The following is a 26,412-nucleotide window of genomic DNA, read 5'->3' on the forward strand; positions in this document are numbered from 1 at the left end:
TTTTTCTTAAAGCCGCTAAGCCATTAATAGCCGCTAAGCCGCTAATAGCCGTGCTTCGCAAGACGAAAAAACCGCAAGACGAAGAGACTCGCGGAACGGATTAATTTCGTCTTGCGAGGCACCACTGTATAAAATTTTATATATATATATATGGATAATTTTCCATAATCAAAGTCTCAGTGTGATTACATCAAGGGTAAGTGTACTCCTCCAGGCAACAACAATAATAATAATTTATTTGTACCCTACCAATCTGACTGGGTTGCCCCAGCCACTCTGGGCAACTTCCAACATATATAAAAAAATTATAAAACATTAAACATTAAAAAGTTTCTCTATACAAGGGTGCCTTCAGATGTCTTCTAAAGGTTATATAGTTACTCATCTCCTTGACATCTGATGGGAGGGTGTTCCACAGGGCGGGAGCCACTACCAAGAAGGCCCTCTGCCTGGTTCCTTGTACCCTCACTTTTCACAGGGAGGGAACCACCAGAAGACCCTCGGAGCTGTACCTCAGGGCTGAATGATGGGGGTGGAGACGCTCCTTCAGGTATATAGCGGGCAGAGGCCCTTTAGGACTTTAAAGGCCAGCACCAACACTTCTGCTGATGCATTTAAACTCCAACTGCCACCAAGTTGGCGATGCATGAGCACACAGATGGAACTAATCTGTTGCCTCTCCACCAAATATGACCACATAGCTGCGCCATCGCGGCCACCCTTCTCTGCCCACCGCACCTCACTGACCACTCTTGAAACACAACAATGCCTTTGCTTAAATAAAGCTAAAATAGAGTTCCCTGTTGTGTACTATAGTTATCAGTAAATGGAGCTATGCAATCTGAACATTTATTTGGCTAAGGAGTTTCTCAAACTTTTAAAAGTCCCCCCTGAAAACAATTTGTGAGGGAAATTCTGTTCCCGAAAACTCTGGAAGTGGAAAAAGAAGGGGGGGGGACACACATGTGCTGCTGACTAATCATTCAGCCATCTCCAATGTTCTATCAATTGATGGACATTGACTCCCCGGTTGGCAAGGAAACCAGATGACTTGTTGAGACCAGCCACTCACCACAAATAACAAACACTTGGAGCGGTAGTCACAGTGAGTTATTCATGAGCAACTCGCAGCATGAAATCCAGTCCTATAAACAATTTGTCAAAGAATTTTTGAGTCACAGACTAATTAGTAACAACTGATGTCTGCTTATGGATGGATAAGCCATGAAGAGCAATCAGTTAAAAATTTACTTAATTAAGTGCTTGCTGGGACAGATCAAATTGATTGGGGGAGAATTGTTTGCAGAATCATTTGGTCATCTCCTTCAATATATGTTACATTTGCTGAGCCCTGTGCAGATGTTTGAGCCATGTATGGATGTATGGGATCCAGAATTCGAGACCAGTTGGGAATTGGCATCGGCTGATGAAAAGGATACAGGATTCCATTTCTATCTCACCTTCCTTCCTTGGATATCAAGTCAGTGTATACAGTGGTCGTCTACCTTGACCAAATCCAGAGCTGCCAAATTACAGAATGGTTGTGTTATTATGTGCTTTACAGCACATAATATAGGGATCTATAGTTCAAGAAGTTGGGAAGTCATCTGCACTAAGCAATAAACGTGTACAAAGGCCTACATCAATTCCTGGCTCATCCATGGACCTCTGCTCACCTGAGTGTAGGGGGAAGGAAAAGGCTACAGGGATGACAATGACTGTCTTCAGAGTAAATTAAGCCTGATCTAATCTTGCTTATGTGCACCAGAAAATCACACAGAGCAATCTCTGGACTGTGGGGAACTAACACTGTGTCTTCTAAATGTTGCTTGTTCCCTGTGGGTCTTCCTCCATGTAATCAGTTGCTGAGACTAAAGGTCCCTGTCTCCCCATAGCTGGCTCAGCTCCCTCCTCTCTGGGGCTTTTTCCAAGCAATTGGAGACTGTGCCTGTATGCAGCTGATCTCGCCTCTGCCCTTTTCATGCCTCTCCTGGTTCTGGGAGGGGAACTTGTCGCAGCAGGAAGGGGAGCCACCTATGGCTCTTCCGCAACCTGACTCATCTGTGCCTCTTTCAGTGGCGTAGCGTGGGGGGTGCAGGGGGGGGCGGCCGCACCGGGCGCAACATCTGGGGGTTAGGGTTAGGGGGCGCAAATCCACGGGTTAGGGGGCGCAAATTACTTGCCTTGCCCCGGGTGCTGACAACCCACGCTACGCCACTGGCCTCTTGACCTTCCTCTTCCAACTTGCTAGTTTCAGCTTCTGCCTCTGATTCTCGACTTCTCTCTGCCACGGATTCTCCCAGCTCACTAAACCCTGTTACCTCTTCAGCTTCTGACTGTGCTGGTCCCATGGGTTACCCAAGAGGCGGGGTCCAAGTCCAGTCCATGGTCAAAGGTGCAACGTGGAGGCAGTCCATAGTAGCTGAAGCTGGGTGCAGGGCAGGGAGTCAGGTGAAGTCAGGAACAGGCTTGCAAGCAGGGAGCCAGGGCGGGTCAGGAGCTCAGGCAGGAAAGCAGGAGAGGGTTCAGGGAGGAACTAGCAACCAACAATGTTGCTCCTGCAACTTGGGACGGGGGCTAGCTGGCTTTTATGTGCCCTGAGGCACAAGGCGGCCCTGATCCTCTGGTGACTCGCCTCTCCTGGCCTGGAGGCGAGCACTTCTCTTGCGGGAACTTAGTTCCCTCCTCCTCTCTGCCCTGAGCCTCTGCAGCTCAGGAGAGGCTGGAGAGTCCAGTCCAAGGTTGATGGTGGGGTATGGAGGCCGTCCGTCAAAGCTGTAGCTGGGTCCAAGGCGGTGAGTTGGGTGAGCACAGGAACTCTGGCAGAAGAGCAGGACAGGGTGCAGGCAGGAACAGGCTACCAACGATGTTGCTCCCACAACCTGGGACTGGGGCTGGCTGGCTTTTATCTGCCCTGAGGCATAGGGCGGCCCCGGTCCACAGGTGACTCGCCTCCCCTGGCCTGGAGGTGAGCACTCCTCCTGTGGGAACTTAGTTCCCTCCGCCTCCCTGCCCTGAGCCTCTGCAGCTCAGGAGAGGCTGGAGGGTTGCCGGACCCAGAGACAACCTCAGCTTCCTCAGACTCAGCTGATGCCTGCACCTGAGGATCCAGCACAGGTGAGGACCCATCAGGCTCAAGCCCCAGCCCCGGCTCAGCTGGTTCTGGAGGCGGGGACTCCTGTGCAGGCTGGGATTCCTCAGGTTCAGCCTCTGAGTCCGAATCCCAGGCCAACACAGCCAACTTCCGACTCCTCTCTATCTGAGTCTGAGCTCACACTGTGGCTCTCAGCCTCTAACCCTGTCCCAGAAGGCCCTTTTTCTCCTTACCCGCTTGATCACTCTCAAACCCCCTGCTTCTAGCACCTCCATTCAGCAGACTGCTCTTCAGTGTCGCACCACCAGGCTCCAGGATCCAAATAATAATTTTCCACACTTCCTCATCCAGCCAGTTCCTGACACAGCGGCTCTGGCTCCACCAACTGCTGGGGTCTCAAACTTCCGTCTTACCTGCCCCCCCACTGGTGTGAGCCACATCATATCAGCATAGGTAGAAAGCTCTTCTTGTTCTTCTTTTACAGGCCAGAACTGCATACATCATTAACGACACATATCGTTCTGCTGGAGAGGAACAAATCACATCATTTGTCCATTTTTGTAGTGTTGTCCATTTTACAGCGAAACGGTTTGCCTTTAGAATTTGGTTGCTATTCCAGTAATAGCCACACGCAGTGACCAGATGTTTTCAAACTGTTGTCACACTATAGACAAGGAAGGCCTGAATAACTTTTTGTCTGTGTTTAGTTTGTGACCATGGAAGCCAAGGCCTAGGTGATGAATGTCTCCTCCTAGGCAGCCGCCATTTTGTTTGTGAGGGAAATGCTTCCATTAGTATGCATACGAGTGTGCTCTGATTTCTTTCGGTTTCTAGCAAACATGACCCAAAGAAAGAAATTAAATTATCTATCAGGTTAAGACAAGCAATCTCTTTTACCACAGCTGTATAACTAAGTTATGTCTAATTGTTTGGAATCTTCAGAAGGGTTTGAGCATTTTTTTATTGTCTTCCTCGCCACACAATAGGCTGGGCAAGTTAAAGAGCTCTAAGTTTTCAAAGGCGAAAGCATTTGAGCATCTGCCAGAACATATCTGTTTTAACAAACAAGCTTCAGGGTACTTATTAGTTGGCTGTGGTTTGCAAGCCATGAAGCCCCTGGAGTCAGATCTGCTGATCAAATAGTTAATTTCTGTATATCACTGAGGCCATTAGATGAAAAGTGAAGCTCAACTACATATAAATATGGGTTTCGGTTATACCGCTGTAAAAGACTTTCGGCTTAGAACTCCAGCAAATGAAATATTAAACATTAGTAGAACCAACGCTTGGCTTAGAGCAGGGTTTCCCAAACTTAGGTCTCCAGTTGTTTTTGGACTACAGTTCCCATCATCCCTGACCACTAGCCCTGCTAACTAGAGATGATGGGAGTTGTAGTCCAAAAATAGCTGGAGACTCAAGTTTGGGAAACCTGGCTTAGAATCTCCTGATGGGGAACAGAGTGCCTTAGAACTTTGGAACTGGGTGCAAAATTGCTTTAATTGTCAGGAGGAGATGTCAGTGTGATGGCCTGGGATTCAGACTCAGATGCTGAACCTGAGGGATCCCAGCCTGCACAGGATTCCCCACCTCCAGAACCAGCTGAGCCGGGGCTGAGGCCCAAGCCTGAAGGGTCCTCGCCTGTGCTGGATCCTCAGGTGCAGGCACCAGCTGAGTCTGCTCTGGCTCCTGAGGTGATGGAGGACCCATTGCCTGCAGGTGCTCCACTCTCAGCCCCGTCAGAGGAAGGTGAGGTTCCTCCTCTGCTCAGACCCTGACACCCTCTGACACTTCCATCGAGGCAGATAAAGGTAGATTAAGGAGAATCCTGCACGTTGCTGAGCAATGGGCCAGACAGGCCCAGAGGATGAGCTTGCCTTCTCGACGCAGCCTTCATCTGCTTGGGTGGGATCCAGAATGAAAGGCTAGAGGGGGAAGGGCGGAGCCAGTGGTCAGTTTCAGCAACGTCTTATCTGGATTAAGAGGACTCTGCTGTGTTGTCATTTTCTGTTAATAAGGAGCTGGTTGCATTCTGTGCCTGCCCTGCGGTTGACCTGGCTCCTTGACAGCTCCTTGACACAGTGGCAGGCAGAGCTGGAACGAATGCCAAGCAGAGCCAACTAATATTTTTTTTTTAAAAAAATAATTTTTATTAATTTTACAACATAAACAAAAAACAAACAAACATAACACGACTTCCCCAAACCTCCCCTTCACTGCATCCTTGTTTTAAAATTTTTTAGCAATCCTTCATCCCTTTTTATATTTAATTCTCTTTAAAGTTTTTTAAGTTTCAATTTTTACAGCTGTAATTCTTTATATCCAATCCCTTGACATCTTAACATTCCGAAATTTTACAACAATTTTTAAGATAGATTTTGAATTTTTTCCAGTCTTCTTCCACTGTCTCTCTCCTCTGGTCACGGATTCTGCCGGTCATCTCTGCCAGTCCCATAAATTCAGTCACCTTGGTCTGCCATTCTTCCAGAGTAGGTAATTCTTTAGTCTTCCAATACTTTGCCAAAAGAATTCTTGCTGCTGTTGTTGCGTACATAAAAAATGTTCTATCTTTCTTTGGAACCATTTGGCCTACCATGCCCAAGAGAAAAGCCTCCGGTTTCTTTACAAATGTCCACTTAAGGATTTTCTTAATTTCATTATAGATCATTTCCCAGTAGGCCTTAATCTTCGGGCAGGTCCACCAAAGATGATAAAAAGTTCCTTCGCATTCATTACACTTCCAACAATTGTTATTGGGCAAATGATATATCTTTGCAAGCTTGACTGGGGTCATGTACCACCTATAGATCATTTTCATTATATTCTCTTTTAAGGCACTACATGCCGTAAATTTAATACCTGTGGTCCATAACTGCTCCCAGTCAGCAAACATAATATCATGACCAATATCTTGTGCCCACTTAATCATGGCTGATTTAACCGTTTCATCCTGTGTGTTCCATTTTAGCAGCAAATTATACATTCTAGACAAATTCTTAGTATTGGGTTCTAGCAATTCTGTTTCTAACTTTGACCTCTCCTTCTGGAATCCTAGTTTCCTGTCCTGCTTAAAGGTCTCATTAATCTGGTAATAATGTAACCAGTCTCGGACTTTAGGTTTCAATTTCTCAAAACTCTGTAGTTTCAACTTTTCACCATCATATTCTATAATTTCACAATATTTTGGCCAGTCTGAATCCATGTTCAGTCTTTTTACCGCCTTGGCTTCCCAGAGCCAACTAATTCGACCCAATCCTCCTCCCTGAGTTTTACTAGGACAACACTGAGATGAAGGAGGAGTAGGAAGCTGGGCAAAGTGCCACTGCCTGGACTGGTTGCAAGGAAGGAGGCAGGCAGGAGGGGGTGGGCCAATGGCACTTTCTGGCCATAGGTGTCTACTCTTAGCGGCACAAGTCCTTTACCCCCCCTCCCAATAATTTCTTCTTTGACGATCACTCATAGTTGAGTAAGACTGTCTTCCATAAACACGGTTTTAACAGTGAGTTTGTAAGTGACTGTAGGGGCCAATTCTGGACCCACACGTCCTTCCACAGTGGGGACATTGGTTCCTGGGCAGGAGTTGATCACGGTGTGGATTTGCCAAGCGTGCCTTCCTCTTAGCACATTTCTTCCTTGCGTTCTGAGTTTGAGTGTCTTCAAAGTCCATGACACCTTTGGTAAAGGCTGTTCTCCAACTGGAGCGCTCGTAGGCCAGTGTTTCCCAGTTGTCAGTGCTTATACTACATTTTTAAAGATTTGCCTTGAGACAGTCTTTAAACCTCTTTCGTTGGCCACCAGCATTGCACTTTCCATTTTTAAGTTCGGAATAGAGTAGTTACTTTGGAAGACGATCATCAGGCATCCGCACAACATGACCAGTCGAACGAAGGTGATGTTGAAGAATGGTGATCTTTGCTTCTTCCAGTACACTGATATTAGTTCGCCTGTCTTCCCAAGTGAAGTGTAAAATAACATATTTGAGCCACGCACCAAAGTTGGTGGGCATTGCTGCCTTTCTTTCTTTTCCACGTTTGGATTCCATTTCTCAACAAGCCCTGTAAACAAACTTGTAAAAGGGGTGCTGGATGGCAAGAGAGCTGGGATTGGGCAGAAGCCTCTGACATCATTTCTTACATCCCTTGCGATTGGAGAGGGGGAGAGAGAGAGAAAGAGAGACAGAGAGTTCTGCTAGGACGAGAAAGGAAACAGCTCTCAGGTACTTATCATTTTTAAAAAATTAAACTAGGAGCACCTAATTTAGATGACTTGGAGTATAAAGCTCTCCACCTATTATGATGATGATGATGATGATCTGGTTGTTATCTGCTTCTGCATTGTCGCCCATTCTCAATCTGCTTTTTAATGTTACTTATGTCTGTGTTTTTATTCATATTGTAACCCGCCCTGGGACTCTTTGGGAAGGGTGATTGATAATTCTTCAACAAATCAACAAATTGATGTAGTTGAATTAGAACTGGAAGGAGATTCACTGTGAAATCAGCATCACGGCGCCTTTCTAATCTTGCTTCCCAATTGTCAGGCAGTGCTGAAGTGTGTAAGAGAAAGTGCAAGTCATAGAATTTGTAGCCTGGAGAGCTCCTTGGGGAAATGTTTTAAGTGCTCAGCTCTAGAAAACAGTGTTGTCAGGAGAAACTAGACTAAATGCTAAAGGAGCGATCCCATTTCCATTAAATCAATGATGGCCAAACTTGGCCCCCCAGCTGCTTTGGGACTACAGTTCCCATCATCCCTGACCACTGGTCCTGTTAGCTAGGGATGATGGGAGTTGTAGTCCCAAAACAGCTGGAGGGCCAAGTTTGGCCATCACTGCATTAAATAAATGAAAAGGCAACTGCAGTAGTCCTGGTATGGACTGGGACCACAGCATGCCAGAAGGTGTTTTCCTCTCCAAAGAGGAGCTTTGTAGAGCGGAGTTTTCCATTCCTTCTCATGCAAATGTAATTGTGCATTTCATATGTCCTTTAACTTGACCCTTAGTCTAGGTTCTGAGGCAGGGATTGCAAAGGATTTTGGCTCCATGGACCAGATCCTTATCAGGATCATTCTCATGGGCCAGATTTCACAGACAGGTGGAGCATAAAACGATTAAAAATTAAGCGGGGAAAAAGACAAGGTAATAAGGCATTATGAACGTAAGCAGTAGGACATCACGTGTCCATCTATGTTATCAGAACCATTCCCTAACCCTTCCTTAATGTGAAAAACCATGAGTGTAGATCTGCCCTAAGACATTTTGCCAGAAGACAGCCATTAAGGGACGCAGGTGGCGCTGTGGGTTAAACCACAGAGCCTAGGACTTGCCAATCAGAAGGTCGGCGGTTCGAATCCCCACAATTGGGTGAGCTCCCATTGCTCGGTCCCTGCTCCTGCCAACCTAGCAGTTCAAAAGCACGTCAAAGTGCAAGTAGATAAATAGGTAGCGCTCTGGCAGGAATGTAAACGGTGTTTCCGTGCGCTGCTCTGGTTCGCCAGAAGCGGCTTAGTCATGCTGGCCACATGACCCAGAAGCTGTACACCAGCTCCCTTGGCCAATAAAGTGAGATGAGCACCGCAACCCCAGAGTCGGCCACGACTGGACCTAATGGTCAGGGGTCCTTTAAGACAGCCATTTGTTGTTTCGGGGGGGGGGTGATATTCCCACACCTCTTCCTTGTGTGGCCATACATCCTTCTTTGGCATCACCAAATGGGCAATCTAGGCCATGGGGAGCCTTGTGCCCTTGGAAGCAGGTGATCAGAGGGATAAGGCTGGACCAGACAGCCTGCCTTCTTCAGACATCATGATGATGTGAAACATGATGGTATGAAGACACCTAGTGGAACCTGTACATCTTGTGCATAATTTCCCTTTTCACATCCAAGCATTCGATGGATATTTCCAATTTCTTGACTTTTTGACAGCACCGAGGCAATGAGCAGGAGAAGAGTCATCCATTACTTTACTGGAAAGCCAGAAGCACATAATGTTTATTAATAAAGAGCATGGTTTACATACATTTTACTATTATTGACCATAAACTGGTGTATATTACAAGCAAGGGTGAAATTACCGGCTAATTAGCCTGTGAAGAGCATGTTTAATGGAATGTATAAATCTAGCTTCTCTGCAGCCATAAGGGTCTTATTCATTAAATGCTCACATAGGAAGCCTTTATGCTGAAACAGGGGATTTTGATACATAATTCAAGGTTAAATTATCCACCTTGAGATCTACAAAATCAAAACAGCATAATGCTCCAGTTCCTTTGACTCTGGAAATTGGGGCAGGCTTCTTTTCATCAAATTTATTTAGGGAAGGTTGGGTGGAAGACTGAGACAAAACCCCTTACATATTTCAGAAAAGTCTGAGGGAGAAGCGAGCAATCGTCTACACGGGTCACACAAATGAAGGTTTTCGCCTGGGCAAAGTCAAGCACTCCTTTAAATTGTACTGACTGATTTCAGAAGGCATTAAATATATGTGTAAGAACCTCCCATGGAATTTTAAAAGTGCTTAAGCAATGGCTGAGCAGCTGAATGGCATCTTAATTCCTGGTACTTCTAGATGTGCCCCAAAATACTATGAATGTGCATCCGTTCTGGGGAGGAGGAGGCACAATGTGACAAACTGGGGTGATTGTTTTGAACAGGAACTCCTGTGTACTTCTGCAAGAAGGAATTTGCTTTCTTAAAAAAAAAACCTAAATCAATAATAATAATAATAATAATAATATTTGCACCCCACCCATCTGATTGGGTTGCCCCAGCCACTCTGGGCAGATTCCAGCATATATACATCCTTTTGGCACAGAAGTTGTTGTAACATTTTAATTTATCTACCTCTATGCTACCTACCATATTTTTCCGTGTATAATAATAATAATAATAATAATAATAATTTATTATTTATACCCCGCCCATCTGGCTGGATTTCCACAGCCCTCTGGGCGGCTTCCAACTGAATATTAAAAACAATACAGCATTAGACATTAAAAACTTCCCTAAACAGGGCTGCCTTCAGTTGTCTTTTAAAAGTAAAATAGTTGTTTATTGCCTTGACATCTGCTGGGAGGGCGTTCCACAGGGCAGGCGCCACTACCGAGAAGGCCCTCTGCCTGGTTCCCTGTAACCTTACTTCTTGCAATGAGGGAACCGCCAGAAGGCCCTCGGTGCTGGACCTCAGTGTCCGGGCAGAACGATGGGGGTGGAGACGCTCCTTCAGGTATACTGGACCGAGGCCGTTTAGGGCTTTCAAGGTCAGCACCAACACTTTGAATTGTGCTCGGAAACGTACTGGGAGCCAATGCAGATCTCTCAGAACCTAGTATAAGACTGAGGGGGAGGGGTTAACAAAAAAAAGAGGTTTAAAATTGGGGCTCGTCTTATACACGGTTAGTGCTGAGGGGTGTTTTCTTAATTTGGAATCCCCAAAAATAGGGGGCGTCTTATACACGGAAAAATACGGTACTCCTTGTTGCTGCTTCCTTGTATAATGGCAGCCCAGGCAGCAGCAAGAACAACAGCACCACTTTCTTTTTTTAAGGTAGGCACTCCTTTTTATCTAAATCTATCTAGATACAGAGCTATAGTTTCCTTGTTCAGAATCCATCACCAAAATTCTCCTGTTTTGTCAGAAGGCATCATAGTACCACCAAAGGCATAGTGCAAGGCATGGAGAAGAAGAAGAAGAGTTTGGATTTGATATCCCGCTTTAACACTACCCGAAGGAGTCTCAAAGCGGCTAACATTCTCCTTTCCCTTCCTCCCTCACAACAAACACTCTGTGAGGTGAGTGGGGCTGAGAGACTTCAGAGAAGTGTGACCAGCCCAAGGTCACCCAGCAGCTGCATGTGGAGGAGCGGGGAAGTGATCCCAGGTTCACCAGATTACAAGTCTACCGCTCTTAACCACTACACCACACTGGCTCTCACACCACACTGCGTGACCCTCCAGATGTTGCTGGACTACAACTCCCATCATCCGTGGTCATCAACCACACTGGCAGGGGGCAATGGAAGCCAACATCATCTGCTGAGTCTCAGCTTCCCCAGAGCTGGCATAATGGAACCACAAAGTAATAATAATAGGGAGTGGGGAATCTGTGCCCCTGTGCTATGCTTCTGCCTTTGAGACAATATCACGCTGCCCCCTGAAGCATTGAAACTCCACTGGCACCCAGATCTCCCTCTGCTCACCCTCCTTCTGGCTTCTGAATGAAAATGCATTTCCACCATTGTGCCCATTGCATTGGACCTTTAACAAGAGAGAGGTCAGAACGCATGGGTGCATTGATAGGAAAAGCTGCATCAGCAGGATTTTCCCCTATCCCACCGCTGTCAGATGTCTTGCAACGGAGGAATATTGAGGGGGAAATGAGGGTGAGGTTTCCTGGCTTTACAAAAATTGGGTGTCATCCCCACTCTCTGCAAGATTCCAGGGGGTTCCAGGTGCTCACCCAGGGTCTGTCCTCCTTTAGAGAACTGAGACACAGCAGTCTGTTGTAGCTTTAAGAAATATGGTTTATTCACCTATTTACACCTTCATTCTGCATTGAGAGAGTCCAGATCTTACAGCATGGTCCTCCCAGGCTTCTCTCCCGGCCGGCCTTCGGCCAGCCTGCCCAAGATGGATCCCAATCTTTCTTCTCTCCCCCCCCCCCCCGCTTCTTCTTCACAGCACACCTTGCTAAAGAATCTCTTAACCTGACACTTCAAACCCACACCCTATCACCGTGGCAACCTCTGTGTGCCCAGGCCCAGGCTCTGAGAGGGACCATCAACTCCTTCTGTCATGTTCATGCCTGTATCCCAGGTGAGGCATGACCACTGACCTCCGACCTTCCCTTCATTTCTCCCAAAGATCTATCAAAATTTACTTTATGTCATATATAAAGGTAAAGTTAAAGGGACCCCTGACCATTAGGTCGAGCCATGACCGACTCTGGGCTTGCGGCGCTTATCTCGCTTTATTGGCCGAGGGAGCCAACGTACAGCTTCCGGGTCATGTGGCCAGCATGACTAAGCCGCTTCTGGCAAACCAGAGCAGCGCACGGAAACACCGTTTACCTTCCTGCTGGAGCGGTACCTATTTATCTACTTGCACTTTGATGTGCTTTCAAACTGCTAGGTTGGCAGGAGCAGGGACCGAGTAACAGGAGTTGCTCAGCCCGTCACGGGGATTCGAACCGCCGACCTTCTGATCTGCAAGTCCTAGGCTCTGTGGTTTAACCCACAGCGCCACCCGCGTCCCTTGTGTCATATATACTCCTTATAAATTGCTGTCTCGATGAGGATAAAGCTTCTCAACATGAGGCCCATCAGAAACACTGAAAGAAAATAAAAAACTCTTAACTTAAGAACTTAACTGGGAAGCCCACTCGGGGTCTGATAAAGTGAGCAGTGCTGGCTTACTCTAAGAGTTCCTGTAAACACTGGGTTCATAAGGACTAGAAACACATTGTTTTAAAAGCAGACATGATAAGGACTGGTGAATCCTGGCCCCCAGCATTTTAAATCCCACGCCGACCGAGTTCAGTTCTTGCAGAACTGAAAACAAGCCGTCTCCCCACCCCCAATTATATATATAACTTAGCATCCCAGTGGAGAGGGGAGGAGGGGGAAAACATTGCACAGCCTTTTGACTAAATCCTGCCTTTTGGCTCAGTCTGCTTTTTACTAATCAGACCAATATGAGCCATGTCTGGGCCAATTCTGTGATATGTGAAGGACCTTGATAAACGTCAAGCACAGGCAGGCTTCAGTCAAGTCTGGGTGGTCAGAGAATCCCAGGATGCCACTGGAAACCATAGCCCCTAACTCATCAGAAAGCTCTCCTGCTCTTATCGAAGGGCCACTTGTTTCACGCCTCGCAAAAACTGGTCCGGGCGATGCCACACAGGGGAGATTGTCACCCAGCTGAAGCCCTGCCAGTATTACGGGAAGCCTTTCCGCCAGTTCCAATCTCTTGCCACGAACTGTTTGGTGACGAGCTTGCGCTGCGGCCGACTAGTAACGAAGATTTCCTGTCATGTCAGCTGCCCAACCAGGTCTTTAGAGAAGGAAATTGGAAAGTTGGCTAAGAAAAGTCCGATTCGGACCAAATTAATTCCGACCAGCTTTATTTCCAATCTGATTTCCATTTGCCTTCTCAACAAGGCCCACGATCCCTGAACCAAACCCGTGGCTGTATATGTTAGGGGGAAGTATTTAAAGAGCATCACTTCAGCCTACCCGATTCCTGCACCAATCCATTCAGCCTCCCTGCGTGAAGATAATGCGACATGACACCATGAAAACGTCTGTAATTCCAGATTACGGATTTACTCTGTCAGAATTGAGGAGAGATTCTGGTTTTAACAAACCAAACCGTAGGATTTGTGTTCAGGAAATGTTATTTAGTAAAGCTTTTGGAATCTTTCCCACCAGGGCTGAAGCTTTTTCCCTTCCCCTTTCGACATTTGCCAGGTTTGTAGGAAGACTCTTCCACGTAATTAGAAGTTTAATGCTACCCTCTTCCGAACATAGTGGGTATTGCAGTCCCTCGCCAGATGTGTCTGTCAAAGGAGCTGCAAAAACGAAGTCAGGGTGAGAGATCTGAATACAACTCTTTGGAAAAACTTATTTAAAACGCCGTTTACCTTCCCACCGGAGCGGTACCTATCTATCTACTTGCACTTTGATGTGCTTTCGAACTGCTAGGTTGGCAGGAGCAGGGACCGAGGAACAGGAGCTCACCCCGTCACAGGGATTCGAACCGCCAACCTTCTGATCGGCAAGTCCTAGGCTCTGTGGTTTAACCCACAGCGCCACCCGTGTCCCTTTTACTTACAGTAGAGCCTTTCAAATAAGCAAATTCCACCAGGTTCCTTAATACCAGTGGTTCTACTCTGAGTTAAACTTTTCAGTGGTTTGGGATATGATAATTTGGGTGGCATGCATTTCATAGAATTGCAGAGTTGGAAGGGACCTCGGGTCCATCTAGTCCAACCCCCTACAATGTAGGAATATGCAGCTGTCCCATATGGGAATTGAATGTGCAACCTTGGCGTTTGCAGGTTTGCTCTGGGTTGGAGAGATCTGGATTTATTGTTTGTGATATCTTTCAAGGATCTGCAGAAAATCAGCAAGGACTCCTGACTCCCGTTAGTTCTACAACAGCAGCAACAAAACGATTCCCACCCAGCCATGCTAAACTGTGCTGCTGGAATGAAGAGAGCTTGGGGTAAGCAAGAGTGGATTTTGGATGCAGAAGGACTGTGAGCTCCATTCAGTTCTGGTCCTCCAAACAAATTCCTAGGCTCTGGATTATTTGATCCCACGTTTACATCTTTTGCACCTGCCTCCGATTGGTAGATCTCTAAGTTCTAATAAAACAGCAACCCAAAGTAAATCCTGTCAGCCTGGGGTCTCTCTGATGAACAGGAAGGGCTAAAAAAAAAAACAACAACCCAGGATCACGGAATTATAGAATTGTAGAGTTGGGAGACGCGGGTGGCGCTGTGGTCTAAACCAGAGAACCTAGGGCTTGCCAATCAGAAGGTCGGTGGTTCGAATCCCCACAACGGGGTGAGCTCCCGTTGCTCAGTCCCTGCTCCTGCCAACCTAGCAGTTCGAAAGCACCTCAAAGTGCAAGTAGATAAATAGATACCGCTCTGGCGGGAAGGTAAACGGTGTTTCCGTGTGCTGCTCTGGTTCGCCAGAAGCGGCTTAGTCATGCTGGCCACGTGACCCAGAAGCTATACGCCGGCTCCCTTGGCCTGTAAAGCGAGATGAGTGCCACAACCCCAGAGTCGGTCACGACTGGACCTAATGGTCAAGGGGTCCCTTTACCTTTGCCTTATGTATGTTGGAAGCTGCCTCGAGTGGCTGGGGCAACCCAGTCAGATGTGTGGGGTATAAATAGTGAAATGATCATTATGGAAGGGGACGTCCCTATTTCCATCGGAGAAATGTTGGAAGGTATGCAAGGATGTGTATGTTCTGAGAAACTCACGCTAAAATGCTATGAATTTTCGCGATGACTTAAAAATAATCAGAAGCTGTCAAGATGTGGAAAACTGATCTTAAGATTGGGAAAGAAAGAAAGAAAGAAAGAAAGAAAGAAAGAAAGAAAGAAAGAAAGAAAGAAAGAAAGAAATTGAGAGGAAGTGAAACACACATATTTGTGCATCTGCTAGCTGTGATTACAACTGGTTGCATACTACCCTGGCATTTTAAAAATGGTGAGGGGTGGCTCAGAAATGTTTTCAATGAATTTGTTTGTACAAGCTCCAGAAAAATGACATTTGGGCACTGATTGAACAAACTGAGGTGTGTGTGTAAATTGTTCTTCCCCATTTTCCAGCTTGACCCAACCGCAAATGATGGCATGGTCGGATTGCTGCAAGGATAACTAATCCACCCAATGAGATCTTATGCATTCCTAGTAGCCAGTGAGTTAAGATTGATTTCATATTGATGGACTTGCCTGGGGCCTCTGAGACACACACAGACACAATGCGCGCACACACACACACACGCCTTTCAGGGTCACAGTAGATCGCCTCCTGTTCGCCACGCATTGAAACGTTCCACTTGCCTTCCAAGGGAGAAGTCAAAAGATCCAGCCGTTTTCCCGCTCTGTATTCTAAAAATAAGCCATGGCTGTTCATTCCGTTATTTATTTTTCTCTAATTAAAAGTCACTTTAACACAAGGCATTATCTGCTTCCTCCAGGATGTGAATTAATCATGGTGTCTATAGTACTAATTGATGCAATTCTGCAAGCCCACCATGGTGCTAATGGGCACTTAATCAGAGAGTGCACAGTTGCGTGGGAGGGATTATGATGCCGGTGGTGAAACATTTTTTTAATTTTTTATTTAACGAGAACGAGAGAGAGAGAGAGAGAGAGAGAGAGAGAGGGGAAACTATGCTTTGATAGGTGCCCCATATGTGCAAACAGTTAACCTTTCAGTCCCGAAGCGCTGGTTGAGATACCACTTTCTGAAATATTATGAAATAAGGGGAAGGGGGTTTGCTTACCAAAGAAAACGGAATATATCCTTTTAAAGATAAGGAACTTGCCCGGCTCCCTGGTTATTAGAGTTCCGTTAAGGGCGAGATGGTGGTTTCGCTGCCGACATACTCCCCGGGCCCAATGTGCAGGACCACACAAGGAGAAATAATAAAAGCCACTTGATATTATTCGCACCCCTGTTATTAACGTATTAAGGCTGCTCAGCAAAGGCAGGGGCGGCGCTGGAATATCAGGCCGGCGGCTATATTAAGGTTTTGGCTCTTTTGCAGCGGTGGGACTTGGAGGTCTATTTCAGCATGGATAGCAGAGAGGAGTGCCAATCCCGAAAGCTGGTTAATCCTGACCTTCAAGCAAGGAAGCCAATAAAATCAGCTCAGGGATTTACGACAAGCAGGGGAATAGTTGGTGACATCGAAATTCTCTTCCTGCCTTATGAAAACAACAACAACAAGGTCAGCTTCTGGATGCTGGGCCCACCATCACTTTCTCTTACAATTTTTTCTCGGTGCTGTCCAGGGTTTGAGAGATAAGGCAGTTCCTGCCGGCCGGCTCGCAATCTAGCAGACATGACATGAAAGGGGGAAAAGGAACAGGGAGAGAAGCAAGCGAAACCAAGCACCAGTTGTTGAGGTTACAGTGGGACCTTGGTTCTCAAACCTAATCCATCCCGGAAGTCCGTTCCAAAACCAAAGCCTTCCAAAACCAAGGCGCCCTTTCCCATAGAAAGTAATTCAAAATGGATTAATCCGTTCCAGACTTTTAATAAACAACCCCTAAAAACAGCAAATGAACATGAATTTTACTACCTAATGAGACCATTGATCCATAAAATGAAAGCGATAAACAATGTACTGCAGTCACACAAATAATCAATCAGTAGCTGAACTGGGTTCCACACAGTCACACCCCCCCAAAAAAATATAAAACGCAAAAGAAATAGCAAAAACAAAGAGACTTCAGCATAACACTCAAAACGGAAGCATTAACACTCAAAACAGAGCATGTTCGGCTTCCGAAAAAAGTTCGCGAACTGGAACACTTACTTCCGGGTTTGCAGTGTTTGGGTTCCAAGTTGTTGAGTACCAAGGCATTTGAGAACCAAGGTACCACTGTACATCATCTCAGCAGAATCATCTGACCTGGATAGTTGGGCCCCCCTGCCTTTTAAGTAGACGTAACCCTTATCCCAATGTTGACTTCCACCAGGTAGGCTGCTTGTCTATGAAAATCAGGCAGTGCTGGCCCAAGGCATTCCGTTGAGTGAAAAGGAACCCCTATGGACCAGCAATTTACAGAGTCTGGTTTTTCCATTCAGACTCCAGTTCCTCATTTCATGTCTGCTCCCCTCTGCTTCCTGATGCTGCAGGAAGCAGGTTCCCTTCAGCCTCCCGCATGGCTGGGTGGCCCCTAAAATGGAGCTTAATGTGCACCCGGTTCCCACAGTCAGGTTCCTCTACACACAAGCAGCCACAACGACCTGTGGATTGGAGAGGGGGATAAATTCAGTTTGCACTTCTGAGGTGAATCTGCCTCATTTTCCCTTTGGTTTTTTTTTTTTTTAATTATTTTTATTTGGTTTTACAGTACAATACAAAATTATAAAAAAAAAATCAAAGACATATCCATATGCAGAGATTCCTCTGAATCTCAGGACTATCCCCACCCCCTCCCTGGAGTCCCAATTTAAACATTTAAAACTGCATTTTCTTCTAAGCTCTAAGTATTGCATCAATCAATATTTTCCACAGTAATTGTTAAAATACAAATGAAATCAAAATCCTGCCAATGTCTCCATCTGCTTACAGTGGTCTCTTAAATAACTTATAAATTTTTCCCATTTTTGGGGAAAGTTTTTGTCCTCTTGGTTCCTGAGTTTTCCAGTCAGCTCTGCTATTTCGGCATAGTCCATCAGCTCAACTTGCCATTCTTTTCTGGTAGGGACTTTATCTTCTTTCCATCCCTGGGCTAGTAGCATCCGGGCGGCTGTTGTCCCGTACATAAAATGTCTTTTCTGGTCCTTCGGAATATTGGTACCTGTAATTCCTAATAAAAATGCTTCTGTTTTTTTAACAAAGGTTTTTAAAAAAAATTTCCATTTCATTGTATATCATCTCCCAGAAAGCTTTTACCACCTTACAGGTCCACCACATGTGTTAAAAGGTACCTTTGTTTTCTTTACATTTCCAGATGGAAATACCTAAATACCTAATTTTCCCTATACCTAATTTTCATGCTCTAGCACATGCGCATGAAGGATCCATGGTTTGCAGGCACTCCCACCCAACATGTGCTAAGTAATAGCAGGACCTCTAAGAGCCTGCTGCTACCTTTCCCTTATGGTCTCCAGTCCAACTCAATGGTGTAACGTTGGAAAATGACAATCACTTCTCCTACCTAGGCAGTTATCTTTCCACAAGGGTCAACATTGATGCTGAAATCCAGCATCGCCTGAGCTCTGCGAGAGTGGCTTTCTCCCAATTGAAGTGCAGAGTGTTTGAGGACCAGGACATTCGCAGGGAAACCAAAATGCTTGTTTGCAAAGCTATTGTACTACCAACCTTAATGTACGCTTGTGAAACATAGACCACTTACAAATGCCATCTCCAACTCCTCGAAAGATTCCATCAACGGTGTCTCTGAAAAATGTTACACATCACTTGGGAAGACAGGTGAACTAATGCCAGTTCACTGGAACAAGCAAAGATTATCAATGTCGAAGCAATGATTCTTCAACTTCGTTGGACTGGTCATGTTGTGTGGATGCCTGATTATCATCTTCCAAAGCAACTACTCTATTCCGAACTTAAAAATGGAAAGCGTAATGCTGGTGGTCAACAAAGAGGTTTAAAGACTCTCTCAAGGCAAATCTTTAAAAATGTAATATAAACACCAACAACTGGGAAACACTGGCACGCGAGCGCTCCAGTTGGAGAACAGCCTTTACCAAAGGTGTCATGGGCTTTGAAGACACTCAAACTCAGAATGCAAGGGAGAAACGTCCTAAGAGGAAGGCACGCTTGGCAAATCCACACCATGATCAACTCCCGCCCGGGAACCATGTCCCCACTGTGGAAGGACGTGTGGGTCCAGAATTGGCCTCCACAGTCACTTTTGGACTCATTGTTAAAACCGTGTTTATGAAAGACAATCTTACTCAGCTACGAGTGATTGCCAAAGAAGAAGAAGAAGAAGAAGGTCTCCAGTCCACCAAAAGGCCCACGGACTTTGTCCAGGCAGTGTCAGGTACTGGCTGGATGAGGAAGAGTGATGGGAGTCGACTGCCCAAGAGGGACAACATGGAAGAAGAAGCCTTAGACTCTGGGTTGTGGTTATGGGATACAGGAGAGCAGTCTGGGGGAAGGGATGAGCTGGGAGGTGCTAGAAGCAGGAGCTTTGAGTGGTCAAGGGGTGTCGGAGAAGGAGGCCCTTCCAGGACAGGACTGGAGGCTGAGATTCACAGTGTGGGCACAGACTCAGACAGAGAGGATCAGAGGTTGTCTTTGCCACCCAGCAGCCATACAGTCCCTGTCCTACTGATTCTTCTCCTCCTCTTTTTTTTTTTTTTTAATAGAATATTTATTAAAGTTTTCACAAAGTAATACAATGTAAAAGAAAAAAGAAAAAAACAACAAAAATACAAAAATAATTAAAAACAAATAAAATTTTCATTACTTATTTTCTTTTAACTTATTTTCCAGACCTCCTCATACCTCCCTTTCTTGTATTCCAATTCATATTGTTAGTTCAGCAAATCCTCACCATTAGTATTTACTTATTTCTAAGTCTTTTTTTTTCATATCTCTTAAACATTACAGCTGGAAACCACTTAGTTTCTGTCCAACATCAATCTAACATTCATTAATTTTACAGTATTTCTGTAAGTAGTCTTTAAATTTCTTCCAATCTTCTTCCGCCGACTCTTTTCCCTGGTCTCGGATTCTGCCGGTCATTTCTGCCAGTCCCATATAGTCCATCATCTTCATCTGCCATTCTTCCAGAGTGGGTAGATCTTGTGTCTTCCAGTATTTTGCAATAAGTATTCTTGCTGCTGTTGTAGCATAGATTCTTCTCCTCCTCTGACACACCATTCTAGGAGAGTCTTGCAATGTCTCAAACTGAATGAGTTGAGGCCACGTGTTTTTGCTTTCTGTGAATAAGAGCTAGTTGCATTTCGTGCCTCCCATTATGTCCTGCTCTGTGGATGACCTATTGTCAGGGAACTGCCATCGGATCTCAGGGGGGTGGAGAGGCTCTCGGATGCTGGGGAGGGAACCAGCAGGGAAAGAGGAAGAGCTTCCGCTGAGGAAGAAGGGAAGGAGGAGGAGTCGGAGGGAAGGCTCAGGGACGCTTCCAGCGAGACCAGTGGAGAGAGCTCAGGACCTCCCCTGGGGACGCCCACTCTGCGCAGAAAGCTGACGCACAGGGAATCCAGGCGGAGACTTTCTGTCAAGGAGCTCTTATGTTGGAAAAAGTTCAGGAAACGCCCACTGACGGATCCTGCCAGTGATTAAGACAGCCACGAAGTAAGGGCTGTCCGGCTAGGGAATGTTTTAGCCAACTACTCAACTTGGAGTGGTTTGGCGCTTACGCACAAGCAACCCCTAATCCCATTACACCTATGCTTACCTGACAGCTCCTTGACAAACAGAGAGCAGGAGGCAGCTGCAGGGGGTGCAAAAGGATGGACACTTGAAGGATCTGTTTCCGCCCCACAGGGAAGGGACTGGAACCTCATGTTCCTGCATCACCCTGTGCAGGAAAATAACACTGTGTTATAGGATTGTGGAGTAAGCCTGGGTTTCACCTCTGAGGCCCTTTCAAAAGCTGTGGTTTTCTATAGGCAAAATAGGACTCCATGGAAAGAGAGACAGCTGAAGTAGTTTGTTAATTTAACAGAGGAGTCTGCTAAGTATCTATTTACATGACTAAAGAGTGCAGGTGACTGGTTGCCATGGAAACTTCTAAGTGGAAATTCTTACAGAAGGGAACAGGTCTTCCCCCTTCCCCTGACTGGAAGTGAGTGTAAGAGATCAACAGAGGAAGGCCAGTCTAGTCGGGAGCTGGGAAAATGCAAGAGCCTGATTTGTGCCCTGTGCTATGGTCTGCTTAGGATATGCGCCTGGTGGGAGAGGAATATCTGTAGGAGTGTAGCTTTGTTGTTGTTGTTTAGTCGTTTAGTCGTGTCCAACTCTTCGTGACCCCATGGACCAGAGCACGCCAGGCACTCCTGTCTTCCACTGCCTCCCGCAGTTTGGTCAAACTCATGCTGGTAGCTTCGAGAACACTGTCCAACCATCTCATCCTCTGTGGTCCCCTTCTTCTTGTGCCCTCCATCTTTCCCAACATCAGGGTCTTTTCCAGGGAGTCTTCTCTTCTCATAAGGCAGCCAAAGTCTTGGAGCCTCAGCTTCACGATCTGTCCTTCCAGTGAGCACTCAGGGCTGATTTCCTTAAGAATGGATAGGTTTGATCTTCTTGCAGTCCATGGGATGCTCAAGAGTCTCCTCCAGCACCATAATTCAAAAGCATCAATTCTTCGGCGATCAGTCTTCTTTATGGTCCAGCTCTCACTTCCATACATTGCAAAGGCACCAGCATTTTAGCCGACCTTGAGCCCCTCCAGACAGCCTGTTCATTGAGCATGCATCCTAATTTGCTTGTGCCAAGCTTACATGGGGGGCGGGTTTCCAATTGTATCCGGTCTTAATTGAGCATTTGTTCTTGCTTATTTACAAAGTGGCCATAATACAAAGAGCATTCACCCTCCGTTAATCCTGATTGGCTTGACACACATTGCTGTTCATCATTTGTTCATCTTTTCACGTCCCCCATTACTTTCCAAACTGCAAAAGTCAGTGGGGGTCTTTTGGAGGCGGGTGGAGGTTGGGTCAATTTATTGCACTATGGCGACAGAACACTTTGATCCACTTTAAATATGCAAACCCAGAGCTCTGGTCTGCAATCGGACCACAACTTGCTGACCATCCGGAGTCGCACCCTCAGTCTAAGGAAATGAAACCTGAGAAATGTGCTGGTACTCCTGAAATCGCTCACCTCTGAGACTGAGTGACAACCAGGTCACAAGCAAAGTCATTCATTGCTGTTGGAAAGACGCCCTCCAGGGCAGAAACCGATGTGAATGGCATCGTTTTTGTTATGTACTGAAGTTCTCACCCTGGGCCAGCAGGGGGATACTGTAGATAGTTATGCAAATAAGGGATCGTAAGTGACATTCAGTGATTGGATAGTTTTAGAAAATTGCTACAGTTACGTTGTACTGGAGCTCTATATAAGCAGGCTGACTGAACCCTTCAGTTCAGTTCTGTTCTGGCCTGTGAATAAACAAGAGCTGTTTGAAGAATCGCTGTGTCGTCTGATATGTTCACCCACAACTTAACAGTTTTCCTGTGGTCCATCTTGGGATCTGGAGTCCCAGTGCCTGGGCCACGGGTGAAATGAATTCTCGAGAGATCGACTTCTCTTGCCCTAGGCTAGGGCTGCGGAAGATGATAGCAGGTGCTAAGCACCTGTCTTGTAGGGCCTTCCTCTGCCTGACCTCCTCATGAGGAATCAAGGGACCTAGGTAGAGCTTCTCTCCCAGAATGAGCTCCTTTTGTAACTGTAGGTGCCAATGATTATTCAGCCTACAGGCTCCTGCGTAGATCACATTCGTACCCTACATTTAAATTACACATTGCACTTGGATGCCCAATTTGCAGTGTTTTCTCCCCCCCCTAGAACTTACATTGTTGCTTCGCCTAATTCATTCGTTTTCACATCCAGACCATCCATTTAAACTACATTTAAAGCACAACACTTCCACCTAAGAACCCTGGGAAATTGTTTGTTAAGAGCGCTGCAAATTATAGCCCTGTGAGGGGTAAAACTACAGTTCCTGTGATTATTTGGGAGAAACCACGTGCTTGAAAGGTATGTCATGGGTGTGATCTTTGCAGAAGTTAAACCATGTGCTTTAAGAGCATGGGGTTAAGTGTGGCCACACACAACTCAGGACCTGTAAGACCAAACTACAGGCCCTCTCTCGAGGTGCTTCCAGACTGCCAGAATGTTTGGCTGGGATCCAAGCACAACCCAGCAAATTCCAGCTGTGCAATTAAAGTTGATTTGACACAAAGTTGTTTCACATTATTTCCAAAATAATGCAGCAATCCCTTCCACCCAATTCGACTCTTGCCTTGTTATCCTTAGACTCAAATTTAAACAATAACCTTAAATGCAGAGATTGAGTTCCCCATTGAAATCTGGTTCAATAATATTTGGAATGTGGTTCTATCGGAATGCCTGACTCGCCAAAGAATGGTAAACAGAGGCATTTCAAGGCTAGACATTTTTGGTGACACTTGTCTTCGTTTCTTTTCCTTCATAAACGAGGCAGAACATACTTTCATTCAACCCAAAGCACAAGAATCACTGTGGAGAGGATACTTGAATTGATAATGCATAAATAAAGACTTTGCTTGTGTACGGCGTAGGAAGCTTAAAAGACAAGTTGCTGCAGTTCTAGGTTGCTGTTCTTGTATTTACAAGAAAACCAATAAAAATATTTAGGGGGAGTGGAGGTTGATCTGGCATACAAAGAAATCAGGAGGAACGATGATCAATAAAACGTATTCTCCCTAGCAGAGAGCGCGTGTTGCGGTGGGGGATACAAGCCACCTCATTGTTGCTGGGCGGATTTGCGGAGTGGCCCAGGCAGTGAATGGGTTAATTGGGTCGCTGGGGAGAATTGCTTGTTGCCAATTTTGAAGGAGGGGTCAGAGGTTTTAAATACTGGACGCCCAACTTTAGGCGTCCTCTTGGCTGCTTGCACCGGATCACCCGCCCACCCTCCCTGTATTGGGGGGGTTGTTCGCTTGACCTTGCTATGCCTGTCATGGGGTCATCTGCTTTGAGGCAGGGGCCTGGTAGGAATTTTGTCCATTTGGCTGATTGGCTGGTGCCATTCGGTTTTTGCCTACTGCGTAGCAAATCGTCACCACTTGTAAGGTTGGCGGTTAGGCATTGGTTCAAATGGTTGGTGGAGGAGTAAGTGCCTACCCCTCCAATGGTGTTGCGGAAAGGGAATTCCGTTAAAGGAACCTAGGGGCTTGCCATTCTTTTCTTCCTTGTCCCTGGCATCAGACTTGGGCCACCAGGAGCATGAGGGTGAGAAGTGAGGGACTGAGGCCCATCTTCATTTTCTCCCCAAAATTATTTCCCTCACTGGCTTCCGCTGGAATCCGGAAGTCAGTTCTGTCCCCTGGGCAAGGACAGATAGTCGGAACCAATGCCTAAGCAACCACTCACTGGTGTGTATTTAAATAAAGTTGTGGCCAAAATCGGGCCAAAAACCCAAACCAAAATTGATGTGTGAAGTGTGAATTATTGGGGGGTGGCTTGGGGACCTCGACACACAAACAGAGCCTCTAGAAGCAACTGAAGTTCGGTACTCCCTGGTTCTTGGCTTCGCTGATGTAGTGGCAGCATTTCTACATCCTCCTTGAAAACAGCCGGTCACAGAGCATGGGAAGAATCTCCTGAAGTGCTAATCGGGGCCTTGGCTGAGAGCAGAACTCTCCTGGCAAAGGTCCCGGCGTGGCCTCAGGCAAAGATGCTCTTGTTTTCCATCTCAAGGAGGTCAGGGGTTTGGGCCAGCCATTCATAGCCCGCCGCCGCCTCTCTGGTTCCACTTTTAAAGATGAAAGCCCTCAAAATAAAACAAGTGTACAAAAGGAAAATTTATTCCCATGACGAAGATCCTTGGGGAACGGCTACTGCATGGGACCCAATGGATATATTTCCCTTTGCAATTCCCCCACTCTGTCCCTGGCTGCAAGAGCCTCCCTTCCAGCCAATAATAATAATAATAATAATAATAATAATAATAATAATAATAAAATATTTACTTATTTACTTACTTACTTACTTACTTACTAACTTACTTAATGTATTTTTTGCTCTCTAAGACTCACTTTTTCCCTCCTAAAAAGTAAGGGGAAATGTGTGTGCATCTTATGGAGCGAATGCAGGCTGCGCAGCTATCCCAGAAGCCAGAACAGCAAGAGGGATTGCTGCTTTCACTGTGCAGCGATCTCTCTTGCTGTTCTGGCTTCTGAGATTCAGAATATTTTTTTTCTCGTTTTCCTCCTTCAAAAACTAGGTGAGTCTTGTGGTCTGGTGCATCTTATAGAGCGAAAAATACAGTACTTATTTATACCCCGCCCATCTGGCTGGGTTTCCCCAGGCACTCTGGGCTGCGCCCAACAGAATATTAAAAACACGATAAAACATCAAACATTAAAAACTTCCCTAAGCCTTCAGATGTCTTCTAAAAGTCAGATAGTTGTTTATTTCCTTGACATCCAATGGGAGGGCGTTCCACAGGGCGGACGCCACCACCATCTTGCTACTGATGATCTTCGCAATGGGGATTACGTTAGCTGCACTGCTAGCGGGGGCAGTCCACTTCTGTCGTATTTCATGGGATCTGATGCATCGCACACACACACACACACCGAGCTTAGATTTCTAAAATGGGGGGAAATAAAATTATGTGGTTTTAGTAGAAATGACATAAAGGTTTAGGTTAAAATGAGTTGGTGAAAGAGAGAATGTAAAATTATAGTATATTAAGACAAATGATTAAGATTAAAATAAGGTTGGAAGGATTTACTGAAATAACAAATTGAATTAGAATACAAAAAGGGGAGGCGTGAGGAGGTCAAGGAAATAAGTGAATGTAAGCAAGTGATGTACAGGTTTGACTTGTTTTTTATCTTTTTTCTTCTGTTTATTCTGGTTTTTGATGATGTTTTTTTTATTTTATATGTATTTTATATGTACTGTTTTTTCGTTTTTTCTTTGATTGTTATTATTTTCTCTTGTTTTTTCTGTAATTTTTAAAATCTTAATAAAAATGTATTTTTTTAAAAAATAGATTTCTAAAATGGGGAGGGGGTGGATTTCATCAGTGACCCCAGCTTTCATTCCTGGAAAAATGTGAATATTTGGAAGATGCTCTCGGTACCTTTTTCTGGTTCTTGTGTCAGTCCTTTCTGGTTTGAAGTTTATTTTTTTATTTTTTTTTAAATTAATTTTTATTAAAGTTTCCACGAAATTTTTATCAACACAAACAGAACATAAATACATAACAATAAAAACATAAAACACATATAATTTCGAGTCTTAATTTCTTATACCTTACTTTCCCGACTTCCTCGTACCTCCCCTTCCTGCATTCTCATGTCTATAATTATTTAACAAATCCCTCCCTTATTTCCAACTTAATTTTAATAACACTCATTTT

This window comes from Podarcis erhardii (genome assembly GCF_964252035.2).
Source record: "Podarcis erhardii genome assembly, chromosome: 1".
Classification (NCBI taxonomy): Eukaryota; Metazoa; Chordata; class Lepidosauria; order Squamata; family Lacertidae; genus Podarcis; species Podarcis erhardii.